Source organism: Onychomys torridus, chromosome 17, assembly GCF_903995425.1.
Source record: "Onychomys torridus chromosome 17, mOncTor1.1, whole genome shotgun sequence".
In the NCBI taxonomy this organism is placed as follows: domain Eukaryota; kingdom Metazoa; phylum Chordata; class Mammalia; order Rodentia; family Cricetidae; genus Onychomys; species Onychomys torridus.
The window spans coordinates 32,329,628-32,346,251 of NC_050459.1; the positions used below are offsets into that span (position 1 = coordinate 32,329,628).

A 16,624-nucleotide genomic window follows, 5' to 3' on the forward strand; every position below is an offset into this window, starting at 1 on the left:
AGTTTGAGCAAGCTTTACCTCCCTGTTCAGAAACAAGAAAAAGTTAAGAGTCTAAACTGACTAGAAGCAAAGCAAATCAATAATTGAAAAATCATAAAATCAAAGTTTGGATCTTCACACGCACACACACACAGACACACACAAACACAATTTTTATCAATTAGCAATGGACATTTTGATTATGAAATTAGTGAAAATATACATTTAGTAATAATAAAAGTAAGACAAAATACAAAATAAGTTTACTAAAGAAGTTCAAGAATAAAAGGTTTGTCATACTTAAATGAAAATTAGTAAATACACTGAAAACTCTTAACAATAATGGGTGATATTGATGACACATATAAATTAGAATACTTAAATATTCATGAAATATGATGCATATTAAGGTAACATCTTAAAGTTGATGCTTGTAATTAAGATAATCACTTTTAATATCCCATAGTCTCTTTTTTACAGTTTTGCCAGAAATTTATAAACATATCAAAATAGACAATTTTTCTTTAAATTCTTCGAGCTCTCAGTTTTAAAACCAAGTGTAAATTACAGTATCCAAGATAATATAGTACCAACATTAAGATGCACACACACAAGTCAATAGAATAGGGTTAGATATCAAATAAGGTAAATTGATTTGAACAAGGTATAAATACAATTTACTAGGAAAAGTATTGACTTTAAAGAAATGTTGCTGTAATAACTGAATATTATATATTAAAAATGGTTAAATAATATTGAGTTTGGAACTGTGTGGATAGTTTTCAAAACAAAAAATAAATATTAAAAGCTAATTAACAGGTTAAAAATGTTCAATATAAACTATTGGGGAGATTCAAATTAAAATGACATTGATATTCTATTTCACCTCAGACAGTGGGAAAAGAACACTTATTCCCTGTTGTTGGGCATAAGCTCACACAACCACCATGGAGGGCATTGTGGAGGTTTCGAAGAAAGATAAAAATTATATATTTTGAGACAGAGTTTCTCTGTGTAGCTTTGCGCCTTTCCTAGAAATCACGTTGTAGACCAGGCTGGCCTCAAATACACAGAGATCCACCTGGCTCTGCCTCCAGAGTGCTGGGATTAAAGGCGTGCACCACCACTGCCCGGCTAAAAATTATATTTACCATATGATTCAGCAATACCATTTCTGGGCATAGTCCCAAAGGTGTATGTTTCCTACTACAAAGATGTGTATATATTCATGTTTACTGCTTTATGTTCACAAAATCTAGGGCGTAATTTCAGTCTAGGTGTCTGGCAACTGATGAGTGGATAATGACAATGTGGTACATATATATAAAATACAATTTTATACAAACTGCAAAAAAATGAAATAGTGAAAATATATGTAATTGTATGGATCTGGAAAAAAAGCTAGACAGATTGATTTAAAGCACAAAAATACAAACATCACATTCTATTGCATACGGTGCTATAACTGAATTTTTAGATTTTGTTTTTGTTTTTGTTTTTGTTTTCAAGACAGGGTTTCTTTTGTAGCTTTGTGCCTTTTCCCTGGAACTCGGTAGCCCAGGTTGGCCTCAGACTCACAGAGATCCTCTTGGTCTGCCTCCCAAGTGCTGGGATTAAAGGCCTGTGCCACCACCACCCGGCTAGATTTTTTTGTTTTTAACCTGGAATTAACTATAGTGACCATAAAGTTATTGAGGGAGAATGAGATTTCTGAAGGGAACAAATATAGTAAAATCTTCATAATGTGAGAGCAGAGGAGGAAAGCTGTGGGTAGACAGGTTTACATAGAGACAAATAGGACTGGGTGGGGAGGGGCGAAGCAAAGCAAAAGGTGTATGAAAGGTTATGTGTCAACTCATTGTTTCCTAAGCAAATTAAAAAAAAAGTTTGGTGGTACCCTCTGTGGCTTGAAAATACTGCTCCTATGATCCATAGTTTATTAGAAAAAAAAATAGTGTTGTATGTGGGATACCTCCTTACGAACTGTTCATCAGGGACACCCCTGAGGGCACCAAAATGATGCTTGCTTTTGCCATTCCCCTTGGTGGTATACCAGAACTAAGTGACAAGATCCAGTTACTGGGTTGGGGATTTAGCTCAGTGGTAGAGCACTTGCCTAGCAAGCACAAGGCCCTGGGTTCGGTCCTCGGGGGGGGGGGGGATTACTGAAGACAACACACGCAGGTTGGTTGCATGGTAGATAACTGTTTGATATGCTGAAAACAAATAGTATTTTGCTCTCAAGCAGACAAAGGTACCTCATGGAAGGGGTAGGCAGAAAATAGGAGCTGGATGATGAGTTTTGTAAACTGTGCATTTAGAGGTGACATGGCTGTTATACCTGAGAATGTACTGTAATGGTTCTTACCTGAACAAGACCCACATAAGGCTGATTCCATCAGCATTCTACCATGTGTACCTGAGGGGTGCCTAACACTTCATCTCTACCAGGTGATTTATATACAAGTTGTAGGGGAAGGCAGTCATATTATTCAGTGGTGCAGTTCCTGGTACATTATCCTTGCTCAAGTAAATAAACTCGTACCCAGTCCTCCCCTATAATGAGCTTACAGCCAGACTGGAACTTAGGAAGAAGACATTTGTTGCAGAGGGAGGGAAAGAAAAAAGAACAAGAAGAATAACTTTGATTAAAGAATAGTATATATGAATGAAATTATGAAAGAACCAATGAATTAAAAAATTATTCTGAAGCCCTTGTTTACAATACACACACACACACACACACACACACACACACACACACACACGAGAGAGAGAGAGAGAGAGAGAGAGCACTTAGGATGTATTTACTTTTTATAGGTATATTTTAAAACAAGAAAAGCAAAAAAAAAAAAAAATCCAAGAATAAGACCAATGATTCTTCATGACTTGGGCTAGACAATAATTTCCTAGATTATTTTAGTTAGAGTTTCTATAACTGTATAACTGTGGTAAAATTTTGTGACCACAAGCAACTTGGGGGAAAAGGGTTTATTTTATCTGACACTTCCAGACAACAGTCCATCATGAAGGAAATCTGGCAGAAATTCAAGATGGGAATCTGGAGGCAGGAACACAAACAGACAAGGGGGAAGATGCTTACTGGCTTGCTCCTCAGGGCTTGCTCAGCCTGCCTTCTTGTATAACTGAGGATAATCTGAACAGAGGTGGCACTGTCCCCCATCAATCATTAATCCAGAAAATGATCTATATACCTGCCTGCTGTGGGATGTTCTGTATGTTAAATGTGTTGCTCTGATTGGTTAATAAATAAAATACTGATATAGGCTGGGCAGTGGTGGCTCACGCCTTTAATCCCAGCACTCAGGAGGCAGAGCCAGGCAGATATCTGTGAGTTTGAGGCCAGCCTGGACTATCAAGTGAGTTCCAGGAAAAGGCACAAAGCTACACAGAGAAACCCTGTCTCGAAAAGCCAAAAAACAAAACAAAACAAAACAAAACAAAACAAACAAACAAACAAAAACCCACTGACTGGCCAGTAGCCAGGCAGGAAGTATAGGTGGGACAAGGAGAGAGAATAATTCTGGGAGATGGAAGGCTGAGGCAGAGAGACACTGCCAGACACTGCCATGACAAGTGAGATGTAAGGTACAGGTAAGCCATGAACCACGTGGCAAAGTATAGACTAATAGAAATGGGTTAATTTAAGATAAAAAGAACTAGATAACAAGAAGCCTGCCACAGCCATACAGTTTGTAAGCAATACAAGTCTCTGTATGTTTACTTGGTTGGGTCTGAGCAGCTGTGGGCCTGGAGGTTGAGAGAGATTTGTCCTGACCCTGTGTCAGGCAGGACCAGAGAAACTCTAGCTACACTTGCCTGTAGCAAGCTGAAAAAGGGTTTTCTCAATTAAAATTTTCTCTTTATAGATATGTCTACATATGTGTCAACTTAATGAAAACCAACCAACACATAGATGATATGCTTCAATACAAGTTCAATACTATGTAATTTAAAATATATATAAACAATACCTTGTGCTGTATTGACGTGAATGAGTTCTCACATTTGCTGACATATTCAGATGTATCCCTTTACTTTTAAGCAGCCCACATGAGATTTTAAGATTAAGGTCCGTTTAGTTTCACAACTGAATCTCTCAAACATTTTGTTTTTCAATAAATTAAAATGACCTATTTCTTTTTTTTTTTATAAATAGAGGGTATATGTACACTCTGTATGTAAATATGGTACATATACACGTGCATGTACAGTTGTCCACAGGGGGCAGAGGCATCAGTTTCCCTGGAGCTGGAATTGCAAGCATTTGGGAACTACCCAATACTGGTGCTGGGAAGACAACCCAGTGCCTATGCAAGAACAGTTAATTCTCTTAACTACTTAGCCATCTCTGCACCACTATAAATTGATTTTTTTTCCTGGAAGAAACAAAAAGCTAAATCATAATTTTAGTGACTTGCCCTGATTCTAGAGATTCAATGTCTTCTCCTCCTCTTTTATTACACTTATGAAGTTTTTGTTCTTTATATGACCATGGATTTGGGAACCTTTACTGATTCGGAATTGAGATGGAACATCCTTTCCTCAAAGTCTCCAAGACAGTAGTCCTCAACTTTCCTAACACTGTGACCCTTTAATACAGTTCCTCATGTTGTGGAGACCCCCAACCATACAATCATTCCATTGCTACTTCATGTAATTTTGCTACTGTTATGAATCCTAATGTAAATATCTGATATGCAACCCCTGCGAAAGGGTCATTCAAACTACAAATTGGTCACAACCCACAAGTTGAGAGCCACTGCTCTAAGAGAACAAAAGTTAAGAGCAGCCTATCTTCCAAGTAAGTAGCTTCTGTGTTTCATATGCTAAGCAGCCAAGCCTGTAACCTAAGTGCACACTGCTCTTCAATGGAGGAACTTTAAGAACCCTCACAAATCACAGATAGGGCTTTGACTTGAAAGTTGAGGCAGATCAGTTGTCTCTTCTCCTCTTTTTCCTTAGTGTTAATCTCAGAACCAAATGTTTTCTGAAAATTCCCATTTTAAGAGCCTGGAATATTTTAGACACATGCAACCTCTAAATTCCCTAGAGTTTGTAGATATATTTACTAAGTTATATCATAATGAATTACTACAATAGAAGAAGAAGCGGGTAATTTGGGATAGAAAGGAGAATGTTCCTCTTTCATTAACCAGATAGAGATCATGAGTAGCACAGTGGTTCTGATACAGTTTGGATTTGGAATATATTCTCTGATCCACTGGGAATGAGTCCAGATCGCCTCTATGCAATATCAAAGTTGAATGTTAATGTCTTCCTCAATTGTGTATGGCAATGTCAAGGAAGCTGCCAACTGAAGAAACACATATATACACATGCATATGGAATGAATTTCTGAAGAGCTGAGTCAGGATCAATAGAGAGACAGAGCAAATGAAATCACTAAATACAATGATTTCCCTAAGACTTGGTGTTGAAGAAACACACACTAAATAAAGAATCCCATAAACTATGCTCCATCAATAAGCCAGTTTACAGAAGAGAGCAGTGAAAAAACAGAGGAGGGAGATTTCTGTTTCAATAAGAAGGGAAACAGGTTCCAAGAGCAACTAAGGTGAGTGCAATGCTAGGGAGAGTCAAAATACTCCAGCATTGTCCACTCCACATTTTCATATGAATGGCAGAGTAGATTTTGTGTTGCCCATTCTTGTAATTAGGAAATTAAAATAGTTCATGACTAAAAGGAATTTCATCTTTTAAAAATATTCAGAGAGATGGAAAACAATCAGTAATGTAAATCTCTTTCATATATATATATATATATATATATATATATATGTAACTAGACAAATTATTTGATATTTTAAAGAGGCCCGAGGAACATATTACATGCCCTGTAACTGGAGGTACATGCCATTGAGAGCTGCTTTAAGTGGATGCTGGGAGATAATTCTGGTTCTCTGGAAGAGTAGAAAGAGCTCTTAACACCTGTGCCATCTCCAGCCTTCTCTTTCATATTTTATACTGACATTCACAAGCCTTCAGTTGCCTCTCATAAGTTGTTGGTTTTATACTTAGCAACATTAGAATACAAGTGAGACATTGACTAAATCTCATCATGAAGAGTCTGAGCACTTGCTATTATATAATGCTTAACTCTAAGATCTTCCCTCTTGTGAAATTTAATAAAAATGACATTGTATCTGATTTTACTCATGGGAACACAGGGAATATTCATAAATTCTGTGCACATATTGGTTAATACTAATTCTAACAATAAAAGCTTTCCCTCATAGGGCTCTATGAGACAGTATTGTCACACAACTGCATTGAAGAACTTGGAGGAGAAGGGATTATTGCTGTTTGCAGTTTTAGGAGGTTCTAGATTACAGTTTGGGGCTCCTGATGAGACACTCCATCATAGCATGTGTATATGGCTAGGCAAATTGGTTGTCTGAAAGTTGAGTGGGGAAAAGGAAGAGACCAGAGGCCTGTACTATTTTTCACAGGCATACTCCCAATACCCAAGCACCTCTCACAAGCCCACACCTTCTAAAAGTCCATAGCACATAACAATAGCACTGACTTGAGGACTAAGTCTTTGTAAGCCATCGAACATTAAAACTACAACAGTGTCTTTGATTTATAATAGTGATTGACAGCACAGTATCCCAATCAATTGGTAATTTGGCCTCTTTTGTTTACATGGAGATTAGCTACTCTTTACTTTTCCCTTGTCTACTTAGTTGTACCAATATGGATCCTCATAGCAATACAGTTCTTTCTAATACTTCACTCAATTTATCCTCTATTGTACCTACAGATTCAAATTCCTTACTACTCACTTTAAACATGATCATATCAGCATCATTTGAAGTAATCTGAATCATAAGTGTGTGAAATATTATTTGGTCTCAGACAAATGAGTTTACAGATTCATATTTAAGAATTATGTTGCACCATCCAGACAAGGTAAAACAAGAATGTATGTATGGGCCAATTGTAAAATAATTAGTCTTTAATATTTTTATTACATCTATTGTTTCTCTGTGTGTGTATGTGTGAATGTATGGTCATATATATTAAGTGTAGAGAACAATTTGGGGAAGCTGTTCTCTCCAGCATTCTTAACCACTGTACCATCTTGCCAAACCTTAATTATTGACTTTCAATTTTTCAAACAGCTCTAATTACTGATTACAGTTCAGTTTACAAAGATATCATTATATATAATTTCAATAGGCTATGAATTATATTTTTGCACAATAATACTAAATATTTTTGGAAAGAAGTTACAAAAAAGTATATACTTAATGGTCTCTGGTACTGATTTATTGTTTCTCATTTCTGAGATCAACTCATTGTCATTTGTTTTTAACTTGTGTTCAAACTATACTATGAGGAACGTTGATGAAACCCCATCCATAATGGCTGACCTAACTCTACACAACAAGATGAGGACCAGAACATCTCTTTTGATTCTCAGCAATGTTTTTTACAGTCCCAGGGTAAGGGCTGGTGATAAATACCTCAGTGTATATTCTTGCCTACTATCCACGTTGCCTTTAATCTAATACCCAAGATAACAAAAACAACATTAACAACAGCAACATGTTTGGTCAAACCTTTATTAGGAGCTACAGGGATGGCTCAGCTGTTAACACCTGTTATTCTTCCAGAAGATCTCATTTCAGATCCAGCATCCAAATCAAGTGGCCTAAAACTCCTACAATCCAGCAGCAGGAAATTAAACACGCTTTACTGCTTTTGCAGGTACCCACACAGACATGCCAGACACATACATGTACAGACATACAAATAAATAAAATAAAATTTTAAGCCTTAAATAACATAATCCAAAATTATTATTAAGCTCTATGGTGGCCAACTGTGAAGCAAGAGGCTACAGAGAAAACAGGACTCTGTAGCCACATCTGTTTCCGTTCAATCGCATTCAGTAATTATTAAGTCTACAGCACCTTCATTGTTAAGATGAGTTTCAGTTTTCTGTCAAGGTGCATTCCTATTATATTAACCAAGTCCCCAGTGGATAGCCTCCAACTTCAACTAAACAAAGTGGAAGCTCCACCCTGGACTGAAATTCAGGCATATTCCTCCTCCCAGAAATGTGTACATCTTCCAGGTCTTGGTTTCTGTTTTCTCAATAGCAGCCTTCAATTCCTTTTATTTATTGTCTACCTTAAAGTAATACAGGCCTTGAAAATCAGAATTAGGATGAATAATGCTGGTACTGACCTGTAGTCCTACCATTAGGGAGTGTGGTACAGGAGAACTGTGAGTCCAAGGCCAGTCTGGGATAGCCAGGGAAGCAATGTTTCAAAAACTCACAGATAGAATGACTGTCCCCCCATGGGAGAACTTACACTGTGGGAGAAGGTGATGATGGTGGGGAAGAGGGGGAGGAGGGATGAGAGGGGGCTCTGTTGTTGTTATACAAAATGAATACAAACTTTAATTTAAAGTAAAATTTAAAATTATTTAAAAAAATAAAATAAAAATAATTACAGGCTCTCCTTTTATGTTTATAGAAGAAAGCAACTGACAGTGACTTGGAGACACGCAATGATGGAAACATGGTCTCCTTGCCCACCATATATTTCGAATGTCAACTAAATAATTACCAACTGGATTGTAGTGGAGGCGACCATTTGTTTTATCATCCTTAAATTTCATATGGGGAGTTCAGCAAAAACTAATTACTCCTGATCATTAGACGGACTGATTTCAAAGACTATGGCAAGAGATAATTGGCAGCATCAGGTTGAATAAACAATCAGTGTGTTTTGCTAAGAGTCTGATTAATTCTAAATATAAATGTCTTGTTTAGTATGCACCATACTGAGTGCAGGCAACATGCGCTTTTTCCTCAGTGCCATACTGCTTTTACGGCTCATCATATTCTTCACACACAAGCTGAGTGCTTTGGACAGCTTGCAAAGACATCAAGTTTGGAAGTTATGGTCAAATAATAAAGTTACAAATTACTAATTCAAATTATTGTAAGACAAATTAACTACTTCTGTCAACAACAAAACTGGAAATTAATAGGGTTTTCACTCGGGTAAATTATTTTCTTGATAGGTGAATGGTAAAACGAATATATAGGGTATCCACTTTATCTAGGCATTTTGCCTATACTATGTTCAAGTTTATTTAAAGGAAACTTGAACCCCCAGTAGAAACAAACCTATGTTCATGGTTTTTGAAGATCAATTTTCAGAAAATGATGAGGATCTCCAAATATATCACAAAAAGGATAAAAATTTGGAATTCTCTTAGCTAATAAAATATGTTATATCTAACAGCAAATGAAAAACTACCAAAAAAAAAAAAAACTACTACTTGATTCTTCCCTACTCTGTTTTGTCATTTTTTTTTTGCTCTGCAATATTTGACCTATAGCAAATCCATTGCCAGATGGGCTATCTCTCAGCTGGGACTTCTAAATGACATTTGTTTTTTCACAAGGTCCACAGAATTCCCCATCCTCAGCCTTGACTTCTTCCATCTTTCAGTAAATCTCTATTTGCACTGTTTATCTGCATTAAAATGTCACCCAAAACCAGCACTCAGATTTACATCTCAAATGGATTAACTGTTTCTAACATAGATTTTCATAGCTGCAACCTTCCTTATTTTTTTTTTTTTTGCCTTTGTAACACATAATAACATTCTCCACTTAATATGTCTGTGTATTTATTTGTTACAACTCCTTCAGTAGCTTCCTTGGAGAAAGAGAATGAATTTGTCCAGCTCCATGTCTTTGGCAGCAGCACTTGGTTTACAGAATAAATGAATTAATGACCACCTGGTGGCAGTTCATGTATTATATCATCTATCTATTGGTTATGCATATATGCTGATGTTGTGTTTATAATTTCAGGGTTCTTTGCCTTCAGTTTGAATATGCCACAAATTCCACTCTGCAAAACATATAACTGATTGGATTGGGCCTTACTTTGATTGAAAAATAAAAGGTCAAAACAAGAGGAATGGTCTTCTCAATATATGGTATCTCCTGAGATTTTTTTTTTTTTGTACGACTATCACAAGGAAAATTAGGGATCCTTGTCTTGGATCTGGTGTGCTCTAGCTCTTTCATTTGATAGATACCCAGGGGCAGAAGGGAGACTTTGTCATGTTATTCCACAACGGTGCTTGCCACACCAAGAAGTCTGGTTATTACAGAACTGAAACTCTACAATATTAAAATGGCCAAGCAAATGCCATGGTTATATCATTTGTTTTAATTAGTACTTTTAAAGAAACAGTTGAGGAATAGTTCTATACTGTGTTTATTGGTGTGTTTCTGAAACAGTGTAACTCAGGGAGAATGTGGAAGAAAGTTAGATTTACTGAGCTCTATTCATGGCTTTTTTTCCTGTCTAGTGTCAATACTGCAGGAACAAACATGGCTATGCACTTAGCTCTGTGGTAGGACAGAGGGTCTTTCAGAAACATGCCCAGGAATGGTATAACTAGACCATACTGTAATTCAATGTTTAATTATTCGAAGAATCTCTGTACTGATATAATAATGGTTATAGTGGCTTCTACTTTCAGCAGCACTTCCAAGGGTACCTCTATCCTCATCTCCTCTCTAGCCTCCACTGTGAGTTATTTCCCATTCTAACTAGTGTGAGAGGGGATCCCCAAAACAATTTAAATTTTCATTTCCAAAGTGGCTAAAGATGTTGAACATTAAAAGAGAAAATTTATTTATTGTCTGTGTGTGCTTCTTTAGTTGACAACTGCCTGTCCATTTCAACAGTCCACTTATTGATTTTTGGTGTGTGTGTGTGTGTGTGTGTGTGTGTGTGTGTATGTTTGTGTGTGTGTGTGTGTGTGTGTGTGTGTGTGTGTGTGTGTATTTCCTTCTTATATGGAAATCCTAGTTTTTAAAAAATATTTTATTTATTATTTGATAATTTAATACATTTATAGAATGTATTTCAGATCTTAGATTTCAATGATTATGTGTTTGTATAGCAATGTAAGGAGGAAAAAGCTATGGAACTAAAACAAAGGGAAAGAGTTGGGGTGGAGAGAAGGGACAAAGGATCCATGTGACAGAACAGGATGGGGGAGGCTCATAGGGGGAAGGGCTATAGAGAAGAAAGGGAACTAGAAAACTAAAACAAATTTAATTTGAAAAGAGTAATAAGAACACCTAATATACATATGCTAAAGTGATAATTTTTAAAAACATACCCGAAATGTTCATTTTTTCTTTATTACTAATTGCTAAATTTCTTTAGCCATATTTAATGATGATACATATTGATAACTTAATTTTATATACACATAATTAAAAAATGAATAACAACAAAATAAACAAAATAATTCCCCTATGCCACTGCAATCAATGTGTATTAAAACTTCAGCATATTGCTATTTAATCCTTCTTCAATCACAAAAGCAAGCTGACTTCATCTATATTATCTTAAACCGGGATTTTTAAATCACTTCCATTTACATTACCTTCTCTGACAACATAATATTCTTTACTATGAATGACTATACCTTTGTGAAACTGACCCTTAGTATTGAACAGTCTGTCTTCGCTTTCTATAATTCTTTTACAACTATTAACTTCCTGTCTGTTAAGAAATACTTATTGGGGCCTAATATGTACTAAGTATCATTCACATAAATACTGAGGTAAATAACAAAGAAAAGCCAAAATTTCTACCCTCAGAAGACTCATGTCTTACTTTAAAAAGTGAAAAAAAAGTGCATGACCATGTAATATGTGGTAGACTAGAGAGGAATGCTAAAAAAGGGTGGTAAGAAAGGCAATGCCTGTGGTGTCTAAACACATAGATTGAGATGCTCAGAGATCTCCCTACACATAGTATTTCAGCAAAATCCCCAAAGAAGTAAGCATACAAAGCATCCTGGGATGCAAGTACTGAAAAAGAGAAAGGACGTTTCAGGGAAAAGCATAATCAAGACCAGAGAACTCCTCTCTTGTTCAAGGAGCAGAAAGTGGCATTGACATCGAAGAGAGAGATTAGAGATAAAGTCAGAGCTGTCCCAGAAAGGTGGTGCAGCAGTTTCAGGCTGTTAATTCTCTTTTGTCCCTACTCTCTCGAGGAGCTAGGAAATTACTGTTGTGTAAGAAGAGTTGCACCAGACTGAACTGAGGGCTTAAGCTGATGGATCTGGCTTTTGTGGTAAAGTAGTCTATAGTGTTAAACCAAGAGAGGGATGTGAGGGAAAAATGAGAAAAAATAACTACAACCAGAGTACTTTGGTGGCTGGAGTGAGACACAGTCAGTCCTGAATCTATTGCCATATCAAAGGAATGTTAGAAGTAGATCATGAGGGGCCTGGTGAGAGGACTCAGCAGGTATGTCAGCTTGCCTCTCTAAGCCTGGCAACATGAGTTCAATTCCTCCCAGGAACCCACCTAGAGAGAACCAACCCCCACAAGTTGTCTTCTGACCGCATAAGTGGACTATGACATGCCCTTCCCCACTGTACCTGCAGATGAATGAATAAATAAATGAATGAATGAAAAGAGGATAGTAGGATCTAGGATGATGTCAAGCTTTTGGATTTGAATGGCTTGAAGAGAGCGTGTTCTATATATGAGAAGGTCAGATCTTGAGACAAGCAGGTTGCCCATGATGTTACCAATCTTCCATTCCTTCCATTGGCTATCCATGTCTTGACACTAAATAGGCAATGAAATGAACCCATTTGGAATTCAAAGAAGTTCCGAGTTAAGGTACAATTCTGGGGTCTTCAACATACAGACTGTATTTTAAATAAATGTATTTACTCGCACACATCTTTATTTATAGTTCCATCTTTTCCTTTCAGTAATAAGTATTCATAAGATACTGGGTTTGGATTTTATGACACTTTCATTAAAAGTGTCTACCCAAACACTGCGCCTATTTAAGTTTTCTGTATCCATAATTGTGCTGCATATTTGCATATGTTAATTTAAATACAAATTACATACATGCATACAGATTTCACTTGTTTTTTAAAATTTTTTGCATAATTGCTGAAAATATGTTTGGTTAGAAACCAAATGGAAATACGATTCCAGCAAAATCTACCAAAAATACAGACATAGGTATAAATTTGCTCATATGCATAAAAACACAGATAATCAGATCACAAACCTGGGGAACTTTGGTAAGTACATGAAAGGTAAGGGAAATACAACATTTTTTTTTTACCTAGATAGGAAATAAAGTTCTAAATATTTCAATAGTGCTTAGAAAAATAAAATACTGAAAACCCATCAACCGTTTTATTATAAAAATGCAGTTTTATCATAACCTTTCCAAAGCAAATCACAAAAGTGTTTTTCTATTTAGAAATTGACTTAGAGCTTGTTTAAAATAGATTTTAATAAGGCTGCAGAATAATGGAATGCTAACTCAGTTTAAAATATAATTATATTTAAAAATAAAAATAAGTACTATACTAGCTGCAGACTATATAAAGTTACTAACAGGTACAATCCTTTATTTAAATTAATATGTAAAAAGGACAATATTACCAAGTGGATGAAATGAGAGAATAATGCAATACATTTAGTCTATACTGCTTAAATAATATACAGTTTAGAACCTGATAAACACAAGATACATAGTTAATTTACTATATCAAAGTGTAGCCATATTTTTAAAGTTGGAAACTCTTGGGTACCATTTTATTTGGTTGATTCAATATATTTCTCGAATTATGCAGTACCAGGAAGAGTCTTTTGTCTTCCACAGAAATATGCAAGTGCAGTTAGGAATAATAGTGCATACATATAATCCTAATAAGGAGGAGAAGGATGGTAATTTGAGGCCAGTCTGGGGTACATAGTTTGACTGGGTCTCAGAACTTTTTGTTTTGGTGTGTGTGTGTGTGTGTGTGTGTGGTGTGTAAATAAGCAATGGTCTAAAAAGTCAAATAACAGTACTTTATCATGTAAATTTATTTTAACATGTCATGATGGCTACGGCTTACCATATTATTTAAAATAATAGGGCACATTATTACAAAATCTTTCCCTTGATAAAAAAAAATGGTATTCATTTCAGATAATCATCTAATGTATTCAAAATATTATTTAGCACATTTGCCTACTTTCAAGCTGTGCTTAAATTAGCATGCCTTTTTTGATTTCCCCAATCTCCTTCCTCCACCCCAATAATTTTCCTTAGAATGCTTATAATCAGCATAATAATTCTGAAATCTATTGTACATTCCTCTGCTTCGATTTTAACCTCTTAATTCATTGCCATCTCTCATTCAAAGAAAAATATGTCAACATTACACTATGTCATCATAATATTAATGTGTAGTATATATAGCAAGAAACTATCTTTGACTTACACCCCCGCCCCCCAGCTTTCTTTCTCTGAACTCAGCTTTGTTTTGGGAACACTGGCAGTGAATGGTACATAGATTAGAAATCCTGGGGGAAGGGCAACATTTCAATTGGATGTTTTAAAAATTGTACTTAAATAATATTCTCTTAATTTTCATGTTGAAGGGGAGAAATGTGGTAATTAGAAAGTCTTGAGGGCTGGAGAGATGGCTCAGCCTTTAAAGGCTAGGCTCATAACCAAAAATAGAAAGTCTTGAAAAAGACAGACAGTCCATGATACTTGTTTTATATGAATTTTCTGTGTTGACAAGTCATATGCAATAGTATCAACAAATGGGGAAATGTAAAGAATAATGGTTTGGGCTGAAGATTAAGCTTGTCATGCAAGCTCTCATCTGAAGAACAGTGAGAATAAGGTCAGCAAAACACACAACTGTGAGGTGTGTGCTAACTGAGAAACTTGGGAATGTTTTCAAGATGTATGCTGATGGACAATGCTAAAATAATCCTTTCAAACAAGTATATTTTCAGTCAGAATTTATTACAATCTTTTATTTCTTAGTGTTTTGTCATAACTAAACAGTTTCTAGACAATTGAGAAAGATTGTACCCTTATTTTTCTGAAACTTTTCCATTATGATTGTGTATTTTCAAATAGGACTTTTGGTGTCCAGGTAGTGTGCTTTGTTATCTATAGACAGCTTCTGGATTTGGGGATAATATTTTCTTCCCGTTGCATGATGAAGTATGTAAATGAAAGAAGATGAATCTTCTTGCACTGAACTTTTTTTTAAATTAACTATACTGTTCGCTTAATTCTATAAAACATGATTATAAAAGAGGAAGAAAGGGAGGGAGGGAAAGAGAGTAAGAGAGGGAGACAGAGGGAAAAAGAGAGAGAATATGCCTCATTACAAATAAATCATATAGAAATATCAGAAATTGCATAGAATAAACAGAATCATTCTGTTTTGGATAAAGTCATGCTTTTGTCTTACAAAACCAAAATCAAATATCTATTTTTTTAGATTATCATTCACCATCCTAGTAGGCTCACAACACTGAATCTCACTTGTAAATTGCAGAATAATAATTGACATGAGAAAAATAAAGCTGGTTGCACATAGATGTATATTAGAACTTAGGAACATATGAGGATCAAACTGTTTCAGTAGTTTAATAACAAATTAAACTTGGAATGCCATTTTTACCATTAATTAATTAATTCACATGTATCACTTACATGGCCTGTGTATCTTATCTTCTCCTTCCTTGTGGAAATCTTGAAGAAGATGGCTTCTGAGGCCCCTTACAAACTTAGTGTCATGTAATCTCAAGTGCAGATATGACTGTTGATGACTGCAGCACCAAGTTTCTACATCACAAGCATAGATACACTCACCCATTATTACAAAGTAAATGGTACAACCTAAAAGAAGAGGTTCACTCTACTTTTACACTACTTAACGAAATTAAAATAATACTCAGTTTCCCCTGTGTTTCAATCCCAGTGAGAAATGTATTGGGAACTCTCAAAGTAATTCCCAACAAGTCCTTGCTGGTTTCCAGGAGCATAAGTGAACCTTTGTATGAGTTGAGTCTGCACCTCTCACACTGATAGCATAGCCAGCTGAAACAATCCTGGGGGAAAACTTATTAGAACCACTGGTAGTCCTTTATGTCTCCAGATATGCATAAGCTAGTTGTTCAGATGTGTTGTCTTTTGTAAAATACTCCAGGGAAAAACTGTTATTCTTTTGTTTTGTTTATTTTTTTAAATTGATGAAATGAATGAATAATACTCTCCACCCTTATAACAAAATATCTAAAATAATTGGTTATACAAAATACATTTATTTCTCAGTTTTAATTTTTGTCAACCCAAAGGCTAAAGAATGAAGGAGAATTATATTTTCAAACTATAGTTCAGGAAACTAGAATCCTAAAAAGCAAGGGGATGCTAAATCCAAATACAGTTTGGTGATTTCCATGTATAATGTTTGAATTTGGTTATCCATGGCAATAAAACAACAATGACCATATTAAATTAATTAATTTGTGTCAGAATTATTATATTGTGCATAACATTATTATTTAGATTCCACTAGAAGCTGTTATATAGAATTTAAAATAATAATATTCAATTATTATAAAATTCATAAACATTATTAATCAATAAAATTATTATGTTATGCTGTAGTAATTATCAACTTTATTAACAGCATTTATTTCAGACTAGTGACTTTATCTGGTGTGACAGTGACAGTCAAAAATTGGAAATCAAGCCTGCTGAAC

At 35.4% G+C, this 16,624-nt stretch overlaps 1 protein-coding gene across 2 annotated transcripts in view; it reads right to left on the reverse strand.

Annotated features, from left to right (window-relative positions):
* Nucleotides 1–16,624, reverse strand: part of Sgcz (sarcoglycan zeta) — a 1,055,262-nt gene that overhangs the window by 697,691 nt on the left and 340,947 nt on the right. The window lies entirely within an intron of this gene.